Below are 18,130 nucleotides of genomic sequence, written 5' to 3' on the forward strand. Positions count from 1 at the left end.
CTGTTACAATTTGGCCATTATCCCCGGTCGGAATCACATGTTTTTCTCGTAAAAATAGAATAGAGACCCCCGATCCCTGACCATCTCATTTTCACGACCTTCAGACTATGCTTTTTATACACGCAACCTCCCAGTTTCTCATGCCACATGTTTTCGCCTTTGCAACAAAGTGGCACAGGCAAAGGCTTTTGGGCCCACAACCAAATGGGCCATTGGATCTAGACCATCTTTTCTACGTTGCGACTTTCTTATTTAAATCATTCTGATTTCTTTTCTCTTCCCACAATTCTTCACTCTGTACACTAACGACTCACCTATACTTTTACACCACCCGGCACCCTGTAAGCTCCACGCTCCTTCTGCTTTTACGGGAGAAAGACATCCACACTTTAAAAAAAAAAAAAAAAAAAAAAGCTTAAAGCTACAGGTTGAAAAGTATGTGATGATCACAATTGTGGTGAATCAGGCACCCCAACATGGAAACCAGCATGGACCCCAACATGGACTGCCAGAAGGGGGATTAGCTCAAATGGTAGAGCGCTCGCTTAGCATGCGAGAGGTAACGGGATCGACGCCCGTATTCTCCAAAGTTTTGGTTTGCCGAGTTTTTCAAAGAGCGGGACAATTCTCCTCTGTTTCCCTACTCATGTAACTCATTTGCAAGCTTAGGAAGCACCCGACAACCAGCTCGGCAAGCCTTCGATAGCTCAGCTGGTAGAGCGGAGGACTGTAGTAGAAAATCAGCAATCCTTAGGTCGCTGGTTCAATTCCGGCTCGAAGGAACTTTTGTTAGTCTCATAGATGATGTTTCAACCTGTCGACAAATGCTCTCCCGGTGCCCTCGTCTTCTATCTATTTTCAGAGGGGTCTCTTGTTTGTGTTGGGTATTTGAAATGGGCATCCGACCGAAACTCTCAGTTGAGAGCCACAGTAGGACTTTCTGTAACTCTGACATGCAACTGAAACAAAAAGAGGGTACAATCATCCCTGGGTGGGCTTGAACCACCAACCTTTTGGTTATCAGACAAAAAAAAGTTTTCACAACCTTCAAGCTTTGCTTGAACCTCCCAGTTTCTCATGTCATGTGTCATCTTCTTTGAAACAGAGTGGCGCATGGAAAGACATTTAGGCCCACAACCAAAGAGGGCCAAAGGCTCTGGACCATTCTTTCTACATTGCAACTATGTCATCCAAATCACTGGGATTTTTTTCTCTTCTCAAAATTTTTCACACTGTACATGTTGAAATGGTCTTACAACCGGTGCCCTCCTCTTCTGGCCGAAACTTTAAGTTGAGAGGCACCATAGGATTTTCTGTAACATGCAACTGAGACAAAAAGAGGACACTGCCGTCCCTGGGTGGGCTTGAACCACCAACCTTCCGGTTAACAGCCGAACGCGCTAACCAATTGCGCCACAGAGACAACCACGCTCCCCCACTTTGATTAAAGTCGTAAAAAAGCCACAACATGGTAAATGGAGTATGTTTCTTAGAGGACCTTCTGATCAACACAATAAAAAGAAGAGAATGATAAAACATAACAACTGCGTGGAACTACAGCCGCCAACAAATGGACAATTGCAACACAGAGATGGCCTCCACATTAGCGTCTTAACAACAGTCAGCGGGTAATAGGCTACCCCTCTCTTTTGGAGGTATGGCAGCAGAGTGGCGCAGCGGAAGCGTGCTGGGCCCATAACCCAGAGGTCGATGGATCGAAACCATCCTCTGCTAAGTGCTCTCTTTTACTCACGCCCCCTGTTACAATTTGGCCATTATCCCCGGTCGGAATCACATGTTTTTCTCGTAAAAATAGAATAGAGACCCCCGATCCCTGACCATCTCATTTTCACGACCTTCAGACTATGCTTTTTATACACGCAACCTCCCAGTTTCTCATGCCACATGTTTTCGCCTTTGCAACAAAGTGGCACAGGCAAAGGCTTTTGGGCCCACAACCAAATGGGCCATTGGATCTAGACCATCTTTTCTACGTTGCGACTTTCTTATTTAAATCATTCTGATTTCTTTTCTCTTCCCACAATTCTTCACTCTGTACACTAACGACTCACCTATACTTTTACACCACCCGGCACCCTGTAAGCTCCACGCTCCTTCTGCTTTTACGGGAGAAAGACATCCACACTTAAAAAAAAAAAAAAAAAAAAGCTTAAAGCTACAGGTTGAAAAGTATGTGATGATCACAATTGTGGTGAATCAGGCACCCCAACATGGAAACCAGCATGGACCCCAACATGGACTGCCAGAAGGGGGATTAGCTCAAATGGTAGAGCGCTCGCTTAGCATGCGAGAGGTAACGGGATCGACGCCCGTATTCTCCAAAGTTTTGGTTTGCCGAGTTTTTCAAAGAGCGGGACAATTCTCCTCTGTTTCCCTACTCATGTAACTCATTTGCAAGCTTAGGAAGCACCCGACAACCAGCTCGGCAAGCCTTCGATAGCTCAGCTGGTAGAGCGGAGGACTGTAGTAGAAAATCAGCAATCCTTAGGTCGCTGGTTCAATTCCGGCTCGAAGGAACTTTTGTTAGTCTCATAGATGATGTTTCAACCTGTCGACAAATGCTCTCCCGGTGCCCTCGTCTTCTATCTATTTTCAGAGGGGTCTCTTGTTTGTGTTGGGTATTTGAAATGGGCATCCGACCGAAACTCTCAGTTGAGAGCCACAGTAGGACTTTCTGTAACTCTGACATGCAACTGAAACAAAAAGAGGGTACAATCATCCCTGGGTGGGCTTGAACCACCAACCTTTTGGTTATCAGACAAAAAAAAGTTTTCACAACCTTCAAGCTTTGCTTGAACCTCCCAGTTTCTCATGTCATGTGTCATCTTCTTTGAAACAGAGTGGCGCATGGAAAGACATTTAGGCCCACAACCAAAGAGGGCCAAAGGCTCTGGACCATTCTTTCTACATTGCAACTATGTCATCCAAATCACTGGGATTTTTTTCTCTTCTCAAAATTTTTCACACTGTACATGTTGAAATGGTCTTACAACCGGTGCCCTCCTCTTCTGGCCGAAACTTTAAGTTGAGAGGCACCATAGGATTTTCTGTAACATGCAACTGAGACAAAAAGAGGACACTGCCGTCCCTGGGTGGGCTTGAACCACCAACCTTCCGGTTAACAGCCGAACGCGCTAACCAATTGCGCCACAGAGACAACCACGCTCCCCCACTTTGATTAAAGTCGTAAAAAAGCCACAACATGGTAAATGGAGTATGTTTCTTAGAGGACCTTCTGATCAACACAATAAAAAGAAGAGAATGATAAAACATAACAACTGCGTGGAACTACAGCCGCCAACAAATGGACAATTGCAACACAGAGATGGCCTCCACATTAGCGTCTTAACAACAGTCAGCGGGTAATAGGCTACCCCTCTCTTTTGGAGGTATGGCAGCAGAGTGGCGCAGCGGAAGCGTGCTGGGCCCATAACCCAGAGGTCGATGGATCGAAACCATCCTCTGCTAAGTGCTCTCTTTTACTCACGCCCCCTGTTACAATTTGGCCATTATCCCCGGTCGGAATCACATGTTTTTCTCGTAAAAATAGAATAGAGACCCCCGATCCCTGACCATCTCATTTTCACGACCTTCAGACTATGCTTTTTATACACGCAACCTCCCAGTTTCTCATGCCACATGTTTTCGCCTTTGCAACAAAGTGGCACAGGCAAAGGCTTTTGGGCCCACAACCAAATGGGCCATTGGATCTAGACCATCTTTTCTACGTTGCGACTTTCTTATTTAAATCATTCTGATTTCTTTTCTCTTCCCACAATTCTTCACTCTGTACACTAACGACTCACCTATACTTTTACACCACCCGGCACCCTGTAAGCTCCACGCTCCTTCTGCTTTTACGGGAGAAAGACATCCACACTTAAAAAAAAAACATAAAAAAAAAAAAAAAAACCTTAAAGCTACAGGTTGAAAAGTATGTGATGATCACAATTGTGGTGAATCAGGCACCCCAACATGGAAACCAGCATGGACCCCAACATGGACTGCCAGAAGGGGGATTAGCTCAAATGGTAGAGCGCTCGCTTAGCATGCGAGAGGTAACGGGATCGACGCCCGTATTCTCCAAAGTTTTGGTTTGCCGAGTTTTTCAAAGAGCGGGACAATTCTCCTCTGTTTCCCTACTCATGTAACTCATTTGCAAGCTTAGGAAGCACCCGACAACCAGCTCGGCAAGCCTTCGATAGCTCAGCTGGTAGAGCGGAGGACTGTAGTAGAAAATCAGCAATCCTTAGGTCGCTGGTTCAATTCCGGCTCGAAGGAACTTTTGTTAGTCTCATAGATGATGTTTCAACCTGTCGACAAATGCTCTCCCGGTGCCCTCGTCTTCTATCTATTTTCAGAGGGGTCTCTTGTTTGTGTTGGGTATTTGAAATGGGCATCCGACCGAAACTCTCAGTTGAGAGCCACAGTAGGACTTTCTGTAACTCTGACATGCAACTGAAACAAAAAGAGGGTACAATCATCCCTGGGTGGGCTTGAACCACCAACCTTTTGGTTATCAGACAAAAAAAAGTTTTCACAACCTTCAAGCTTTGCTTGAACCTCCCAGTTTCTCATGTCATGTGTCATCTTCTTTGAAACAGAGTGGCGCATGGAAAGACATTTAGGCCCACAACCAAAGAGGGCCAAAGGCTCTGGACCATTCTTTCTACATTGCAACTATGTCATCCAAATCACTGGGATTTTTTTCTCTTCTCAAAATTTTTCACACTGTACATGTTGAAATGGTCTTACAACCGGTGCCCTCCTCTTCTGGCCGAAACTTTAAGTTGAGAGGCACCATAGGATTTTCTGTAACATGCAACTGAGACAAAAAGAGGACACTGCCGTCCCTGGGTGGGCTTGAACCACCAACCTTCCGGTTAACAGCCGAACGCGCTAACCAATTGCGCCACAGAGACAACCACGCTCCCCCACTTTGATTAAAGTCGTAAAAAAGCCACAACATGGTAAATGGAGTATGTTTCTTAGAGGACCTTCTGATCAACACAATAAAAAGAAGAGAATGATAAAACATAACAACTGCGTGGAACTACAGCCGCCAACAAATGGACAATTGCAACACAGAGATGGCCTCCACATTAGCGTCTTAACAACAGTCAGCGGGTAATAGGCTACCCCTCTCTTTTGGAGGTATGGCAGCAGAGTGGCGCAGCGGAAGCGTGCTGGGCCCATAACCCAGAGGTCGATGGATCGAAACCATCCTCTGCTAAGTGCTCTCTTTTACTCACGCCCCCTGTTACAATTTGGCCATTATCCCCGGTCGGAATCACATGTTTTTCTCGTAAAAATAGAATAGAGACCCCCGATCCCTGACCATCTCATTTTCACGACCTTCAGACTATGCTTTTTATACACGCAACCTCCCAGTTTCTCATGCCACATGTTTTCGCCTTTGCAACAAAGTGGCACAGGCAAAGGCTTTTGGGCCCACAACCAAATGGGCCATTGGATCTAGACCATCTTTTCTACGTTGCGACTTTCTTATTTAAATCATTCTGATTTCTTTTCTCTTCCCACAATTCTTCACTCTGTACACTAACGACTCACCTATACTTTTACACCACCCGGCACCCTGTAAGCTCCACGCTCCTTCTGCTTTTACGGGAGAAAGACATCCACACTTAAAAAAAAAAAAAAAAAAAAAAAAAGCTTAAAGCTACAGGTTGAAAAGTATGTGATGATCACAATTGTGGTGAATCAGGCACCCCAACATGGAAACCAGCATGGACCCCAACATGGACTGCCAGAAGGGGGATTAGCTCAAATGGTAGAGCGCTCGCTTAGCATGCGAGAGGTAACGGGATCGACGCCCGTATTCTCCAAAGTTTTGGTTTGCCGAGTTTTTCAAAGAGCGGGACAATTCTCCTCTGTTTCCCTACTCATGTAACTCATTTGCAAGCTTAGGAAGCACCCGACAACCAGCTCGGCAAGCCTTCGATAGCTCAGCTGGTAGAGCGGAGGACTGTAGTAGAAAATCAGCAATCCTTAGGTCGCTGGTTCAATTCCGGCTCGAAGGAACTTTTGTTAGTCTCATAGATGATGTTTCAACCTGTCGACAAATGCTCTCCCGGTGCCCTCGTCTTCTATCTATTTTCAGAGGGGTCTCTTGTTTGTGTTGGGTATTTGAAATGGGCATCCGACCGAAACTCTCAGTTGAGAGCCACAGTAGGACTTTCTGTAACTCTGACATGCAACTGAAACAAAAAGAGGGTACAATCATCCCTGGGTGGGCTTGAACCACCAACCTTTTGGTTATCAGACAAAAAAAAGTTTTCACAACCTTCAAGCTTTGCTTGAACCTCCCAGTTTCTCATGTCATGTGTCATCTTCTTTGAAACAGAGTGGCGCATGGAAAGACATTTAGGCCCACAACCAAAGAGGGCCAAAGGCTCTGGACCATTCTTTCTACATTGCAACTATGTCATCCAAATCACTGGGATTTTTTTCTCTTCTCAAAATTTTTCACACTGTACATGTTGAAATGGTCTTACAACCGGTGCCCTCCTCTTCTGGCCGAAACTTTAAGTTGAGAGGCACCATAGGATTTTCTGTAACATGCAACTGAGACAAAAAGAGGACACTGCCGTCCCTGGGTGGGCTTGAACCACCAACCTTCCGGTTAACAGCCGAACGCGCTAACCAATTGCGCCACAGAGACAACCACGCTCCCCCACTTTGATTAAAGTCGTAAAAAAGCCACAACATGGTAAATGGAGTATGTTTCTTAGAGGACCTTCTGATCAACACAATAAAAAGAAGAGAATGATAAAACATAACAACTGCGTGGAACTACAGCCGCCAACAAATGGACAATTGCAACACAGAGATGGCCTCCACATTAGCGTCTTAACAACAGTCAGCGGGTAATAGGCTACCCCTCTCTTTTGGAGGTATGGCAGCAGAGTGGCGCAGCGGAAGCGTGCTGGGCCCATAACCCAGAGGTCGATGGATCGAAACCATCCTCTGCTAAGTGCTCTCTTTTACTCACGCCCCCTGTTACAATTTGGCCATTATCCCCGGTCGGAATCACATGTTTTTCTCGTAAAAATAGAATAGAGACCCCCGATCCCTGACCATCTCATTTTCACGACCTTCAGACTATGCTTTTTATACACGCAACCTCCCAGTTTCTCATGCCACATGTTTTCGCCTTTGCAACAAAGTGGCACAGGCAAAGGCTTTTGGGCCCACAACCAAATGGGCCATTGGATCTAGACCATCTTTTCTACGTTGCGACTTTCTTATTTAAATCATTCTGATTTCTTTTCTCTTCCCACAATTCTTCACTCTGTACACTAACGACTCACCTATACTTTTACACCACCCGGCACCCTGTAAGCTCCACGCTCCTTCTGCTTTTACGGGAGAAAGACATCCACACTTAAAAAAAAAAAAAAAAAAAAGCTTAAAGCTACAGGTTGAAAAGTATGTGATGATCACAATTGTGGTGAATCAGGCACCCCAACATGGAAACCAGCATGGACCCCAACATGGACTGCCAGAAGGGGGATTAGCTCAAATGGTAGAGCGCTCGCTTAGCATGCGAGAGGTAACGGGATCGACGCCCGTATTCTCCAAAGTTTTGGTTTGCCGAGTTTTTCAAAGAGCGGGACAATTCTCCTCTGTTTCCCTACTCATGTAACTCATTTGCAAGCTTAGGAAGCACCCGACAACCAGCTCGGCAAGCCTTCGATAGCTCAGCTGGTAGAGCGGAGGACTGTAGTAGAAAATCAGCAATCCTTAGGTCGCTGGTTCAATTCCGGCTCGAAGGAACTTTTGTTAGTCTCATAGATGATGTTTCAACCTGTCGACAAATGCTCTCCCGGTGCCCTCGTCTTCTATCTATTTTCAGAGGGGTCTCTTGTTTGTGTTGGGTATTTGAAATGGGCATCCGACCGAAACTCTCAGTTGAGAGCCACAGTAGGACTTTCTGTAACTCTGACATGCAACTGAAACAAAAAGAGGGTACAATCATCCCTGGGTGGGCTTGAACCACCAACCTTTTGGTTATCAGACAAAAAAAAGTTTTCACAACCTTCAAGCTTTGCTTGAACCTCCCAGTTTCTCATGTCATGTGTCATCTTCTTTGAAACAGAGTGGCGCATGGAAAGACATTTAGGCCCACAACCAAAGAGGGCCAAAGGCTCTGGACCATTCTTTCTACATTGCAACTATGTCATCCAAATCACTGGGATTTTTTTCTCTTCTCAAAATTTTTCACACTGTACATGTTGAAATGGTCTTACAACCGGTGCCCTCCTCTTCTGGCCGAAACTTTAAGTTGAGAGGCACCATAGGATTTTCTGTAACATGCAACTGAGACAAAAAGAGGACACTGCCGTCCCTGGGTGGGCTTGAACCACCAACCTTCCGGTTAACAGCCGAACGCGCTAACCAATTGCGCCACAGAGACAACCACGCTCCCCCACTTTGATTAAAGTCGTAAAAAAGCCACAACATGGTAAATGGAGTATGTTTCTTAGAGGACCTTCTGATCAACACAATAAAAAGAAGAGAATGATAAAACATAACAACTGCGTGGAACTACAGCCGCCAACAAATGGACAATTGCAACACAGAGATGGCCTCCACATTAGCGTCTTAACAACAGTCAGCGGGTAATAGGCTACCCCTCTCTTTTGGAGGTATGGCAGCAGAGTGGCGCAGCGGAAGCGTGCTGGGCCCATAACCCAGAGGTCGATGGATCGAAACCATCCTCTGCTAAGTGCTCTCTTTTACTCACGCCCCCTGTTACAATTTGGCCATTATCCCCGGTCGGAATCACATGTTTTTCTCGTAAAAATAGAATAGAGACCCCCGATCCCTGACCATCTCATTTTCACGACCTTCAGACTATGCTTTTTATACACGCAACCTCCCAGTTTCTCATGCCACATGTTTTCGCCTTTGCAACAAAGTGGCACAGGCAAAGGCTTTTGGGCCCACAACCAAATGGGCCATTGGATCTAGACCATCTTTTCTACGTTGCGACTTTCTTATTTAAATCATTCTGATTTCTTTTCTCTTCCCACAATTCTTCACTCTGTACACTAACGACTCACCTATACTTTTACACCACCCGGCACCCTGTAAGCTCCACGCTCCTTCTGCTTTTACGGGAGAAAGACATCCACACTTTAAAAAAAAAAAAAAAAAAAAAAGCTTAAAGCTACAGGTTGAAAAGTATGTGATGATCACAATTGTGGTGAATCAGGCACCCCAACATGGAAACCAGCATGGACCCCAACATGGACTGCCAGAAGGGGGATTAGCTCAAATGGTAGAGCGCTCGCTTAGCATGCGAGAGGTAACGGGATCGACGCCCGTATTCTCCAAAGTTTTGGTTTGCCGAGTTTTTCAAAGAGCGGGACAATTCTCCTCTGTTTCCCTACTCATGTAACTCATTTGCAAGCTTAGGAAGCACCCGACAACCAGCTCGGCAAGCCTTCGATAGCTCAGCTGGTAGAGCGGAGGACTGTAGTAGAAAATCAGCAATCCTTAGGTCGCTGGTTCAATTCCGGCTCGAAGGAACTTTTGTTAGTCTCATAGATGATGTTTCAACCTGTCGACAAATGCTCTCCCGGTGCCCTCGTCTTCTATCTATTTTCAGAGGGGTCTCTTGTTTGTGTTGGGTATTTGAAATGGGCATCCGACCGAAACTCTCAGTTGAGAGCCACAGTAGGACTTTCTGTAACTCTGACATGCAACTGAAACAAAAAGAGGGTACAATCATCCCTGGGTGGGCTTGAACCACCAACCTTTTGGTTATCAGACAAAAAAAAGTTTTCACAACCTTCAAGCTTTGCTTGAACCTCCCAGTTTCTCATGTCATGTGTCATCTTCTTTGAAACAGAGTGGCGCATGGAAAGACATTTAGGCCCACAACCAAAGAGGGCCAAAGGCTCTGGACCATTCTTTCTACATTGCAACTATGTCATCCAAATCACTGGGATTTTTTTCTCTTCTCAAAATTTTTCACACTGTACATGTTGAAATGGTCTTACAACCGGTGCCCTCCTCTTCTGGCCGAAACTTTAAGTTGAGAGGCACCATAGGATTTTCTGTAACATGCAACTGAGACAAAAAGAGGACACTGCCGTCCCTGGGTGGGCTTGAACCACCAACCTTCCGGTTAACAGCCGAACGCGCTAACCAATTGCGCCACAGAGACAACCACGCTCCCCCACTTTGATTAAAGTCGTAAAAAAGCCACAACATGGTAAATGGAGTATGTTTCTTAGAGGACCTTCTGATCAACACAATAAAAAGAAGAGAATGATAAAACATAACAACTGCGTGGAACTACAGCCGCCAACAAATGGACAATTGCAACACAGAGATGGCCTCCACATTAGCGTCTTAACAACAGTCAGCGGGTAATAGGCTACCCCTCTCTTTTGGAGGTATGGCAGCAGAGTGGCGCAGCGGAAGCGTGCTGGGCCCATAACCCAGAGGTCGATGGATCGAAACCATCCTCTGCTAAGTGCTCTCTTTTACTCACGCCCCCTGTTACAATTTGGCCATTATCCCCGGTCGGAATCACATGTTTTTCTCGTAAAAATAGAATAGAGACCCCCGATCCCTGACCATCTCATTTTCACGACCTTCAGACTATGCTTTTTATACACGCAACCTCCCAGTTTCTCATGCCACATGTTTTCGCCTTTGCAACAAAGTGGCACAGGCAAAGGCTTTTGGGCCCACAACCAAATGGGCCATTGGATCTAGACCATCTTTTCTACGTTGCGACTTTCTTATTTAAATCATTCTGATTTCTTTTCTCTTCCCACAATTCTTCACTCTGTACACTAACGACTCACCTATACTTTTACACCACCCGGCACCCTGTAAGCTCCACGCTCCTTCTGCTTTTACGGGAGAAAGACATCCACACTTAAAAAAAAAAAAAAAAAAAAGCTTAAAGCTACAGGTTGAAAAGTATGTGATGATCACAATTGTGGTGAATCAGGCACCCCAACATGGAAACCAGCATGGACCCCAACATGGACTGCCAGAAGGGGGATTAGCTCAAATGGTAGAGCGCTCGCTTAGCATGCGAGAGGTAACGGGATCGACGCCCGTATTCTCCAAAGTTTTGGTTTGCCGAGTTTTTCAAAGAGCGGGACAATTCTCCTCTGTTTCCCTACTCATGTAACTCATTTGCAAGCTTAGGAAGCACCCGACAACCAGCTCGGCAAGCCTTCGATAGCTCAGCTGGTAGAGCGGAGGACTGTAGTAGAAAATCAGCAATCCTTAGGTCGCTGGTTCAATTCCGGCTCGAAGGAACTTTTGTTAGTCTCATAGATGATGTTTCAACCTGTCGACAAATGCTCTCCCGGTGCCCTCGTCTTCTATCTATTTTCAGAGGGGTCTCTTGTTTGTGTTGGGTATTTGAAATGGGCATCCGACCGAAACTCTCAGTTGAGAGCCACAGTAGGACTTTCTGTAACTCTGACATGCAACTGAAACAAAAAGAGGGTACAATCATCCCTGGGTGGGCTTGAACCACCAACCTTTTGGTTATCAGACAAAAAAAAGTTTTCACAACCTTCAAGCTTTGCTTGAACCTCCCAGTTTCTCATGTCATGTGTCATCTTCTTTGAAACAGAGTGGCGCATGGAAAGACATTTAGGCCCACAACCAAAGAGGGCCAAAGGCTCTGGACCATTCTTTCTACATTGCAACTATGTCATCCAAATCACTGGGATTTTTTTCTGTTCTCAAAATTTTTCACACTGTACATGTTGAAATGGTCTTACAACCGGTGCCCTCCTCTTCTGGCCGAAACTTTAAGTTGAGAGGCACCATAGGATTTTCTGTAACATGCAACTGAGACAAAAAGAGGACACTGCCGTCCCTGGGTGGGCTTGAACCACCAACCTTCCGGTTAACAGCCGAACGCGCTAACCAATTGCGCCACAGAGACAACCACGCTCCCCCACTTTGATTAAAGTCGTAAAAAAGCCACAACATGGTAAATGGAGTATGTTTCTTAGAGGACCTTCTGATCAACACAATAAAAAGAAGAGAATGATAAAACATAACAACTGCGTGGAACTACAGCCGCCAACAAATGGACAATTGCAACACAGAGATGGCCTCCACATTAGCGTCTTAACAACAGTCAGCGGGTAATAGGCTACCCCTCTCTTTTGGAGGTATGGCAGCAGAGTGGCGCAGCGGAAGCGTGCTGGGCCCATAACCCAGAGGTCGATGGATCGAAACCATCCTCTGCTAAGTGCTCTCTTTTACTCACGCCCCCTGTTACAATTTGGCCATTATCCCCGGTCGGAATCACATGTTTTTCTCGTAAAAATAGAATAGAGACCCCCGATCCCTGACCATCTCATTTTCACGACCTTCAGACTATGCTTTTTATACACGCAACCTCCCAGTTTCTCATGCCACATGTTTTCGCCTTTGCAACAAAGTGGCACAGGCAAAGGCTTTTGGGCCCACAACCAAATGGGCCATTGGATCTAGACCATCTTTTCTACGTTGCGACTTTCTTATTTAAATCATTCTGATTTCTTTTCTCTTCCCACAATTCTTCACTCTGTACACTAACGACTCACCTATACTTTTACACCACCCGGCACCCTGTAAGCTCCACGCTCCTTCTGCTTTTACGGGAGAAAGACATCCACACTTAAAAAAAAAAAAAAAAAAAAGCTTAAAGCTACAGGTTGAAAAGTATGTGATGATCACAATTGTGGTGAATCAGGCACCCCAACATGGAAACCAGCATGGACCCCAACATGGACTGCCAGAAGGGGGATTAGCTCAAATGGTAGAGCGCTCGCTTAGCATGCGAGAGGTAACGGGATCGACGCCCGTATTCTCCAAAGTTTTGGTTTGCCGAGTTTTTCAAAGAGCGGGACAATTCTCCTCTGTTTCCCTACTCATGTAACTCATTTGCAAGCTTAGGAAGCACCCGACAACCAGCTCGGCAAGCCTTCGATAGCTCAGCTGGTAGAGCGGAGGACTGTAGTAGAAAATCAGCAATCCTTAGGTCGCTGGTTCAATTCCGGCTCGAAGGAACTTTTGTTAGTCTCATAGATGATGTTTCAACCTGTCGACAAATGCTCTCCCGGTGCCCTCGTCTTCTATCTATTTTCAGAGGGGTCTCTTGTTTGTGTTGGGTATTTGAAATGGGCATCCGACCGAAACTCTCAGTTGAGAGCCACAGTAGGACTTTCTGTAACTCTGACATGCAACTGAAACAAAAAGAGGGTACAATCATCCCTGGGTGGGCTTGAACCACCAACCTTTTGGTTATCAGACAAAAAAAAGTTTTCACAACCTTCAAGCTTTGCTTGAACCTCCCAGTTTCTCATGTCATGTGTCATCTTCTTTGAAACAGAGTGGCGCATGGAAAGACATTTAGGCCCACAACCAAAGAGGGCCAAAGGCTCTGGACCATTCTTTCTACATTGCAACTATGTCATCCAAATCACTGGGATTTTTTTCTCTTCTCAAAATATTTCACACTGTACATGTTGAAATGGTCTTACAACCGGTGCCCTCCTCTTCTGGCCGAAACTTTAAGTTGAGAGGCACCATAGGATTTTCTGTAACATGCAACTGAGACAAAAAGAGGACACTGCCGTCCCTGGGTGGGCTTGAACCACCAACCTTCCGGTTAACAGCCGAACGCGCTAACCAATTGCGCCACAGAGACAACCACGCTCCCCCACTTTGATTAAAGTCGTAAAAAAGCCACAACATGGTAAATGGAGTATGTTTCTTAGAGGACCTTCTGATCAACACAATAAAAAGAAGAGAATGATAAAACATAACAACTGCGTGGAACTACAGCCGCCAACAAATGGACAATTGCAACACAGAGATGGCCTCCACATTAGCGTCTTAACAACAGTCAGCGGGTAATAGGCTACCCCTCTCTTTTGGAGGTATGGCAGCAGAGTGGCGCAGCGGAAGCGTGCTGGGCCCATAACCCAGAGGTCGATGGATCGAAACCATCCTCTGCTAAGTGCTCTCTTTTACTCACGCCCCCTGTTACAATTTGGCCATTATCCCCGGTCGGAATCACATGTTTTTCTCGTAAAAATAGAATAGAGACCCCCGATCCCTGACCATCTCATTTTCACGACCTTCAGACTATGCTTTTTATACACGCAACCTCCCAGTTTCTCATGCCACATGTTTTCGCCTTTGCAACAAAGTGGCACAGGCAAAGGCTTTTGGGCCCACAACCAAATGGGCCATTGGATCTAGACCATCTTTTCTACGTTGCGACTTTCTTATTTAAATCATTCTGATTTCTTTTCTCTTCCCACAATTCTTCACTCTGTACACTAACGACTCACCTATACTTTTACACCACCCGGCACCCTGTAAGCTCCACGCTCCTTCTGCTTTTACGGGAGAAAGACATCCACACTTAAAAAAAAAAAAAAAAAAAAAAAAAAAAGCTTAAAGCTACAGGTTGAAAAGTATGTGATGATCACAATTGTGGTGAATCAGGCACCCCAACATGGAAACCAGCATGGACCCCAACATGGACTGCCAGAAGGGGGATTAGCTCAAATGGTAGAGCGCTCGCTTAGCATGCGAGAGGTAACGGGATCGACGCCCGTATTCTCCAAAGTTTTGGTTTGCCGAGTTTTTCAAAGAGCGGGACAATTCTCCTCTGTTTCCCTACTCATGTAACTCATTTGCAAGCTTAGGAAGCACCCGACAACCAGCTCGGCAAGCCTTCGATAGCTCAGCTGGTAGAGCGGAGGACTGTAGTAGAAAATCAGCAATCCTTAGGTCGCTGGTTCAATTCCGGCTCGAAGGAACTTTTGTTAGTCTCATAGATGATGTTTCAACCTGTCGACAAATGCTCTCCCGGTGCCCTCGTCTTCTATCTATTTTCAGAGGGGTCTCTTGTTTGTGTTGGGTATTTGAAATGGGCATCCGACCGAAACTCTCAGTTGAGAGCCACAGTAGGACTTTCTGTAACTCTGACATGCAACTGAAACAAAAAGAAGGTACAATCATCCCTGGGTGGGCTTGAACCACCAACCTTTTGGTTATCAGACAAAAAAAAGTTTTCACAACCTTCAAGCTTTGCTTGAACCTCCCAGTTTCTCATGTCATGTGTCATCTTCTTTGAAACAGAGTGGCGCATGGAAAGACATTTAGGCCCACAACCAAAGAGGGCCAAAGGCTCTGGACCATTCTTTCTACATTGCAACTATGTCATCCAAATCACTGGGATTTTTTTCTCTTCTCAAAATTTTTCACACTGTACATGTTGAAATGGTCTTACAACCGGTGCCCTCCTCTTCTGGCCGAAACTTTAAGTTGAGAGGCACCATAGGATTTTCTGTAACATGCAACTGAGACAAAAAGAGGACACTGCCGTCCCTGGGTGGGCTTGAACCACCAACCTTCCGGTTAACAGCCGAACGCGCTAACCAATTGCGCCACAGAGACAACCACGCTCCCCCACTTTGATTAAAGTCGTAAAAAAGCCACAACATGGTAAATGGAGTATGTTTCTTAGAGGACCTTCTGATCAACACAATAAAAAGAAGAGAATGATAAAACATAACAACTGCGTGGAACTACAGCCGCCAACAAATGGACAATTGCAACACAGAGATGGCCTCCACATTAGCGTCTTAACAACAGTCAGCGGGTAATAGGCTACCCCTCTCTTTTGGAGGTATGGCAGCAGAGTGGCGCAGCGGAAGCGTGCTGGGCCCATAACCCAGAGGTCGATGGATCGAAACCATCCTCTGCTAAGTGCTCTCTTTTACTCACGCCCCCTGTTACAATTTGGCCATTATCCCCGGTCGGAATCACATGTTTTTCTCGTAAAAATAGAATAGAGACCCCCGATCCCTGACCATCTCATTTTCACGACCTTCAGACTATGCTTTTTATACACGCAACCTCCCAGTTTCTCATGCCACATGTTTTCGCCTTTGCAACAAAGTGGCACAGGCAAAGGCTTTTGGGCCCACAACCAAATGGGCCATTGGATCTAGACCATCTTTTCTACGTTGCGACTTTCTTATTTAAATCATTCTGATTTCTTTTCTCTTCCCACAATTCTTCACTCTGTACACTAACGACTCACCTATACTTTTACACCACCCGGCACCCTGTAAGCTCCACGCTCCTTCTGCTTTTACGGGAGAAAGACATCCACACTTAAAAAAAAAACATAAAAAAAAAAAAAAAACCTTAAAGCTACAGGTTGAAAAGTATGTGATGATCACAATTGTGGTGAATCAGGCACCCCAACATGGAAACCAGCATGGACCCCAACATGGACTGCCAGAAGGGGGATTAGCTCAAATGGTAGAGCGCTCGCTTAGCATGCGAGAGGTAACGGGATCGACGCCCGTATTCTCCAAAGTTTTGGTTTGCCGAGTTTTTCAAAGAGCGGGACAATTCTCCTCTGTTTCCCTACTCATGTAACTCATTTGCAAGCTTAGGAAGCACCCGACAACCAGCTCGGCAAGCCTTCGATAGCTCAGCTGGTAGAGCGGAGGACTGTAGTAGAAAATCAGCAATCCTTAGGTCGCTGGTTCAATTCCGGCTCGAAGGAACTTTTGTTAGTCTCATAGATGATGTTTCAACCTGTCGACAAATGCTCTCCCGGTGCCCTCGTCTTCTATCTATTTTCAGAGGGGTCTCTTGTTTGTGTTGGGTATTTGAAATGGGCATCCGACCGAAACTCTCAGTTGAGAGCCACAGTAGGACTTTCTGTAACTCTGACATGCAACTGAAACAAAAAGAGGGTACAATCATCCCTGGGTGGGCTTGAACCACCAACCTTTTGGTTATCAGACAAAAAAAAGTTTTCACAACCTTCAAGCTTTGCTTGAACCTCCCAGTTTCTCATGTCATGTGTCATCTTCTTTGAAACAGAGTGGCGCATGGAAAGACATTTAGGCCCACAACCAAAGAGGGCCAAAGGCTCTGGACCATTCTTTCTACATTGCAACTATGTCATCCAAATCACTGGGATTTTTTTCTCTTCTCAAAATTTTTCACACTGTACATGTTGAAATGGTCTTACAACCGGTGCCCTCCTCTTCTGGCCGAAACTTTAAGTTGAGAGGCACCATAGGATTTTCTGTAACATGCAACTGAGACAAAAAGAGGACACTGCCGTCCCTGGGTGGGCTTGAACCACCAACCTTCCGGTTAACAGCCGAACGCGCTAACCAATTGCGCCACAGAGACAACCACGCTCCCCCACTTTGATTAAAGTCGTAAAAAAGCCACAACATGGTAAATGGAGTATGTTTCTTAGAGGACCTTCTGATCAACACAATAAAAAGAAGAGAATGATAAAACATAACAACTGCGTGGAACTACAGCCGCCAACAAATGGACAATTGCAACACAGAGATGGCCTCCACATTAGCGTCTTAACAACAGTCAGCGGGTAATAGGCTACCCCTCTCTTTTGGAGGTATGGCAGCAGAGTGGCGCAGCGGAAGCGTGCTGGGCCCATAACCCAGAGGTCGATGGATCGAAACCATCCTCTGCTAAGTGCTCTCTTTTACTCACGCCCCCTGTTACAATTTGGCCATTATCCCCGGTCGGAATCACATGTTTTTCTCGTAAAAATAGAATAGAGACCCCCGATCCCTGACCATCTCATTTTCACGACCTTCAGACTATGCTTTTTATACACGCAACCTCCCAGTTTCTCATGCCACATGTTTTCGCCTTTGCAACAAAGTGGCACAGGCAAAGGCTTTTGGGCCCACAACCAAATGGGCCATTGGATCTAGACCATCTTTTCTACGTTGCGACTTTCTTATTTAAATCATTCTGATTTCTTTTCTCTTCCCACAATTCTTCACTCTGTACACTAACGACTCACCTATACTTTTACACCACCCGGCACCCTGTAAGCTCCACGCTCCTTCTGCTTTTACGGGAGAAAGACATCCACACTTAAAAAAAAAAAAAAAAAAAAAAAAAAAAAGCTTAAAGCTACAGGTTGAAAAGTATGTGATGATCACAATTGTGGTGAATCAGGCACCCCAACATGGAAACCAGCATCGACCCCAACATGGACTGCCAGAAGGGGGATTAGCTCAAATGGTAG

General features: G+C 45.6%; 20 non-coding genes across 20 annotated transcripts; 10 read left to right on the forward strand and 10 right to left on the reverse strand.

The window, feature by feature from the left end:
• Positions 1 to 696: 696 nt before the first annotated feature.
• TRNAY-GUA (transfer RNA tyrosine (anticodon GUA)) lies at positions 697 to 782 on the forward strand. Its single transcript is given in 2 exon segments — positions 697 to 733; positions 747 to 782. It is a non-coding gene; the product is annotated as a tRNA-Tyr (tRNA).
• Positions 783 to 1,349: 567 nt separating this feature from the next.
• TRNAN-GUU (transfer RNA asparagine (anticodon GUU)) lies at positions 1,350 to 1,423 on the reverse strand. Its single transcript has one exon. It is a non-coding gene; the product is annotated as a tRNA-Asn (tRNA).
• A 1,028-nt stretch (positions 1,424 to 2,451) lies between these two features.
• Positions 2,452 to 2,537, forward strand: TRNAY-GUA (transfer RNA tyrosine (anticodon GUA)). Its single transcript is given in 2 exon segments — positions 2,452 to 2,488; positions 2,502 to 2,537. It is a non-coding gene; the product is annotated as a tRNA-Tyr (tRNA).
• Positions 2,538 to 3,104: 567 nt separating this feature from the next.
• On the reverse strand, positions 3,105 to 3,178 carry TRNAN-GUU (transfer RNA asparagine (anticodon GUU)). Its single transcript has one exon. It is a non-coding gene; the product is annotated as a tRNA-Asn (tRNA).
• A 1,038-nt stretch (positions 3,179 to 4,216) lies between these two features.
• Positions 4,217 to 4,302, forward strand: TRNAY-GUA (transfer RNA tyrosine (anticodon GUA)). Its single transcript is given in 2 exon segments — positions 4,217 to 4,253; positions 4,267 to 4,302. It is a non-coding gene; the product is annotated as a tRNA-Tyr (tRNA).
• A 567-nt stretch (positions 4,303 to 4,869) lies between these two features.
• TRNAN-GUU (transfer RNA asparagine (anticodon GUU)) lies at positions 4,870 to 4,943 on the reverse strand. Its single transcript has one exon. It is a non-coding gene; the product is annotated as a tRNA-Asn (tRNA).
• A 1,033-nt stretch (positions 4,944 to 5,976) lies between these two features.
• Positions 5,977 to 6,062, forward strand: TRNAY-GUA (transfer RNA tyrosine (anticodon GUA)). Its single transcript is given in 2 exon segments — positions 5,977 to 6,013; positions 6,027 to 6,062. It is a non-coding gene; the product is annotated as a tRNA-Tyr (tRNA).
• Positions 6,063 to 6,629: 567 nt separating this feature from the next.
• Positions 6,630 to 6,703, reverse strand: TRNAN-GUU (transfer RNA asparagine (anticodon GUU)). The gene has a single exon. It is a non-coding gene; the product is annotated as a tRNA-Asn (tRNA).
• Positions 6,704 to 7,731: 1,028 nt separating this feature from the next.
• On the forward strand, positions 7,732 to 7,817 carry TRNAY-GUA (transfer RNA tyrosine (anticodon GUA)). Its single transcript is given in 2 exon segments — positions 7,732 to 7,768; positions 7,782 to 7,817. It is a non-coding gene; the product is annotated as a tRNA-Tyr (tRNA).
• A 567-nt stretch (positions 7,818 to 8,384) lies between these two features.
• TRNAN-GUU (transfer RNA asparagine (anticodon GUU)) lies at positions 8,385 to 8,458 on the reverse strand. Its single transcript has one exon. It is a non-coding gene; the product is annotated as a tRNA-Asn (tRNA).
• A 1,031-nt stretch (positions 8,459 to 9,489) lies between these two features.
• TRNAY-GUA (transfer RNA tyrosine (anticodon GUA)) lies at positions 9,490 to 9,575 on the forward strand. The gene is given in 2 exon segments: positions 9,490 to 9,526; positions 9,540 to 9,575. It is a non-coding gene; the product is annotated as a tRNA-Tyr (tRNA).
• A 567-nt stretch (positions 9,576 to 10,142) lies between these two features.
• Positions 10,143 to 10,216, reverse strand: TRNAN-GUU (transfer RNA asparagine (anticodon GUU)). The gene has a single exon. It is a non-coding gene; the product is annotated as a tRNA-Asn (tRNA).
• Positions 10,217 to 11,244: 1,028 nt separating this feature from the next.
• On the forward strand, positions 11,245 to 11,330 carry TRNAY-GUA (transfer RNA tyrosine (anticodon GUA)). The gene is given in 2 exon segments: positions 11,245 to 11,281; positions 11,295 to 11,330. It is a non-coding gene; the product is annotated as a tRNA-Tyr (tRNA).
• A 567-nt stretch (positions 11,331 to 11,897) lies between these two features.
• On the reverse strand, positions 11,898 to 11,971 carry TRNAN-GUU (transfer RNA asparagine (anticodon GUU)). Its single transcript has one exon. It is a non-coding gene; the product is annotated as a tRNA-Asn (tRNA).
• Positions 11,972 to 12,999: 1,028 nt separating this feature from the next.
• Positions 13,000 to 13,085, forward strand: TRNAY-GUA (transfer RNA tyrosine (anticodon GUA)). Its single transcript is given in 2 exon segments — positions 13,000 to 13,036; positions 13,050 to 13,085. It is a non-coding gene; the product is annotated as a tRNA-Tyr (tRNA).
• A 567-nt stretch (positions 13,086 to 13,652) lies between these two features.
• On the reverse strand, positions 13,653 to 13,726 carry TRNAN-GUU (transfer RNA asparagine (anticodon GUU)). The gene has a single exon. It is a non-coding gene; the product is annotated as a tRNA-Asn (tRNA).
• A 1,036-nt stretch (positions 13,727 to 14,762) lies between these two features.
• TRNAY-GUA (transfer RNA tyrosine (anticodon GUA)) lies at positions 14,763 to 14,848 on the forward strand. The gene is given in 2 exon segments: positions 14,763 to 14,799; positions 14,813 to 14,848. It is a non-coding gene; the product is annotated as a tRNA-Tyr (tRNA).
• Positions 14,849 to 15,415: 567 nt separating this feature from the next.
• On the reverse strand, positions 15,416 to 15,489 carry TRNAN-GUU (transfer RNA asparagine (anticodon GUU)). Its single transcript has one exon. It is a non-coding gene; the product is annotated as a tRNA-Asn (tRNA).
• Positions 15,490 to 16,526: 1,037 nt separating this feature from the next.
• TRNAY-GUA (transfer RNA tyrosine (anticodon GUA)) lies at positions 16,527 to 16,612 on the forward strand. Its single transcript is given in 2 exon segments — positions 16,527 to 16,563; positions 16,577 to 16,612. It is a non-coding gene; the product is annotated as a tRNA-Tyr (tRNA).
• Positions 16,613 to 17,179: 567 nt separating this feature from the next.
• Positions 17,180 to 17,253, reverse strand: TRNAN-GUU (transfer RNA asparagine (anticodon GUU)). The gene has a single exon. It is a non-coding gene; the product is annotated as a tRNA-Asn (tRNA).
• Between the last annotated feature and the right edge of the window lie 877 nt (positions 17,254 to 18,130).

This window comes from Rhinoderma darwinii, unplaced genomic scaffold, assembly GCF_050947455.1.
Source record: "Rhinoderma darwinii isolate aRhiDar2 unplaced genomic scaffold, aRhiDar2.hap1 Scaffold_481, whole genome shotgun sequence".
Classification (NCBI taxonomy): Eukaryota; Metazoa; Chordata; class Amphibia; order Anura; family Rhinodermatidae; genus Rhinoderma; species Rhinoderma darwinii.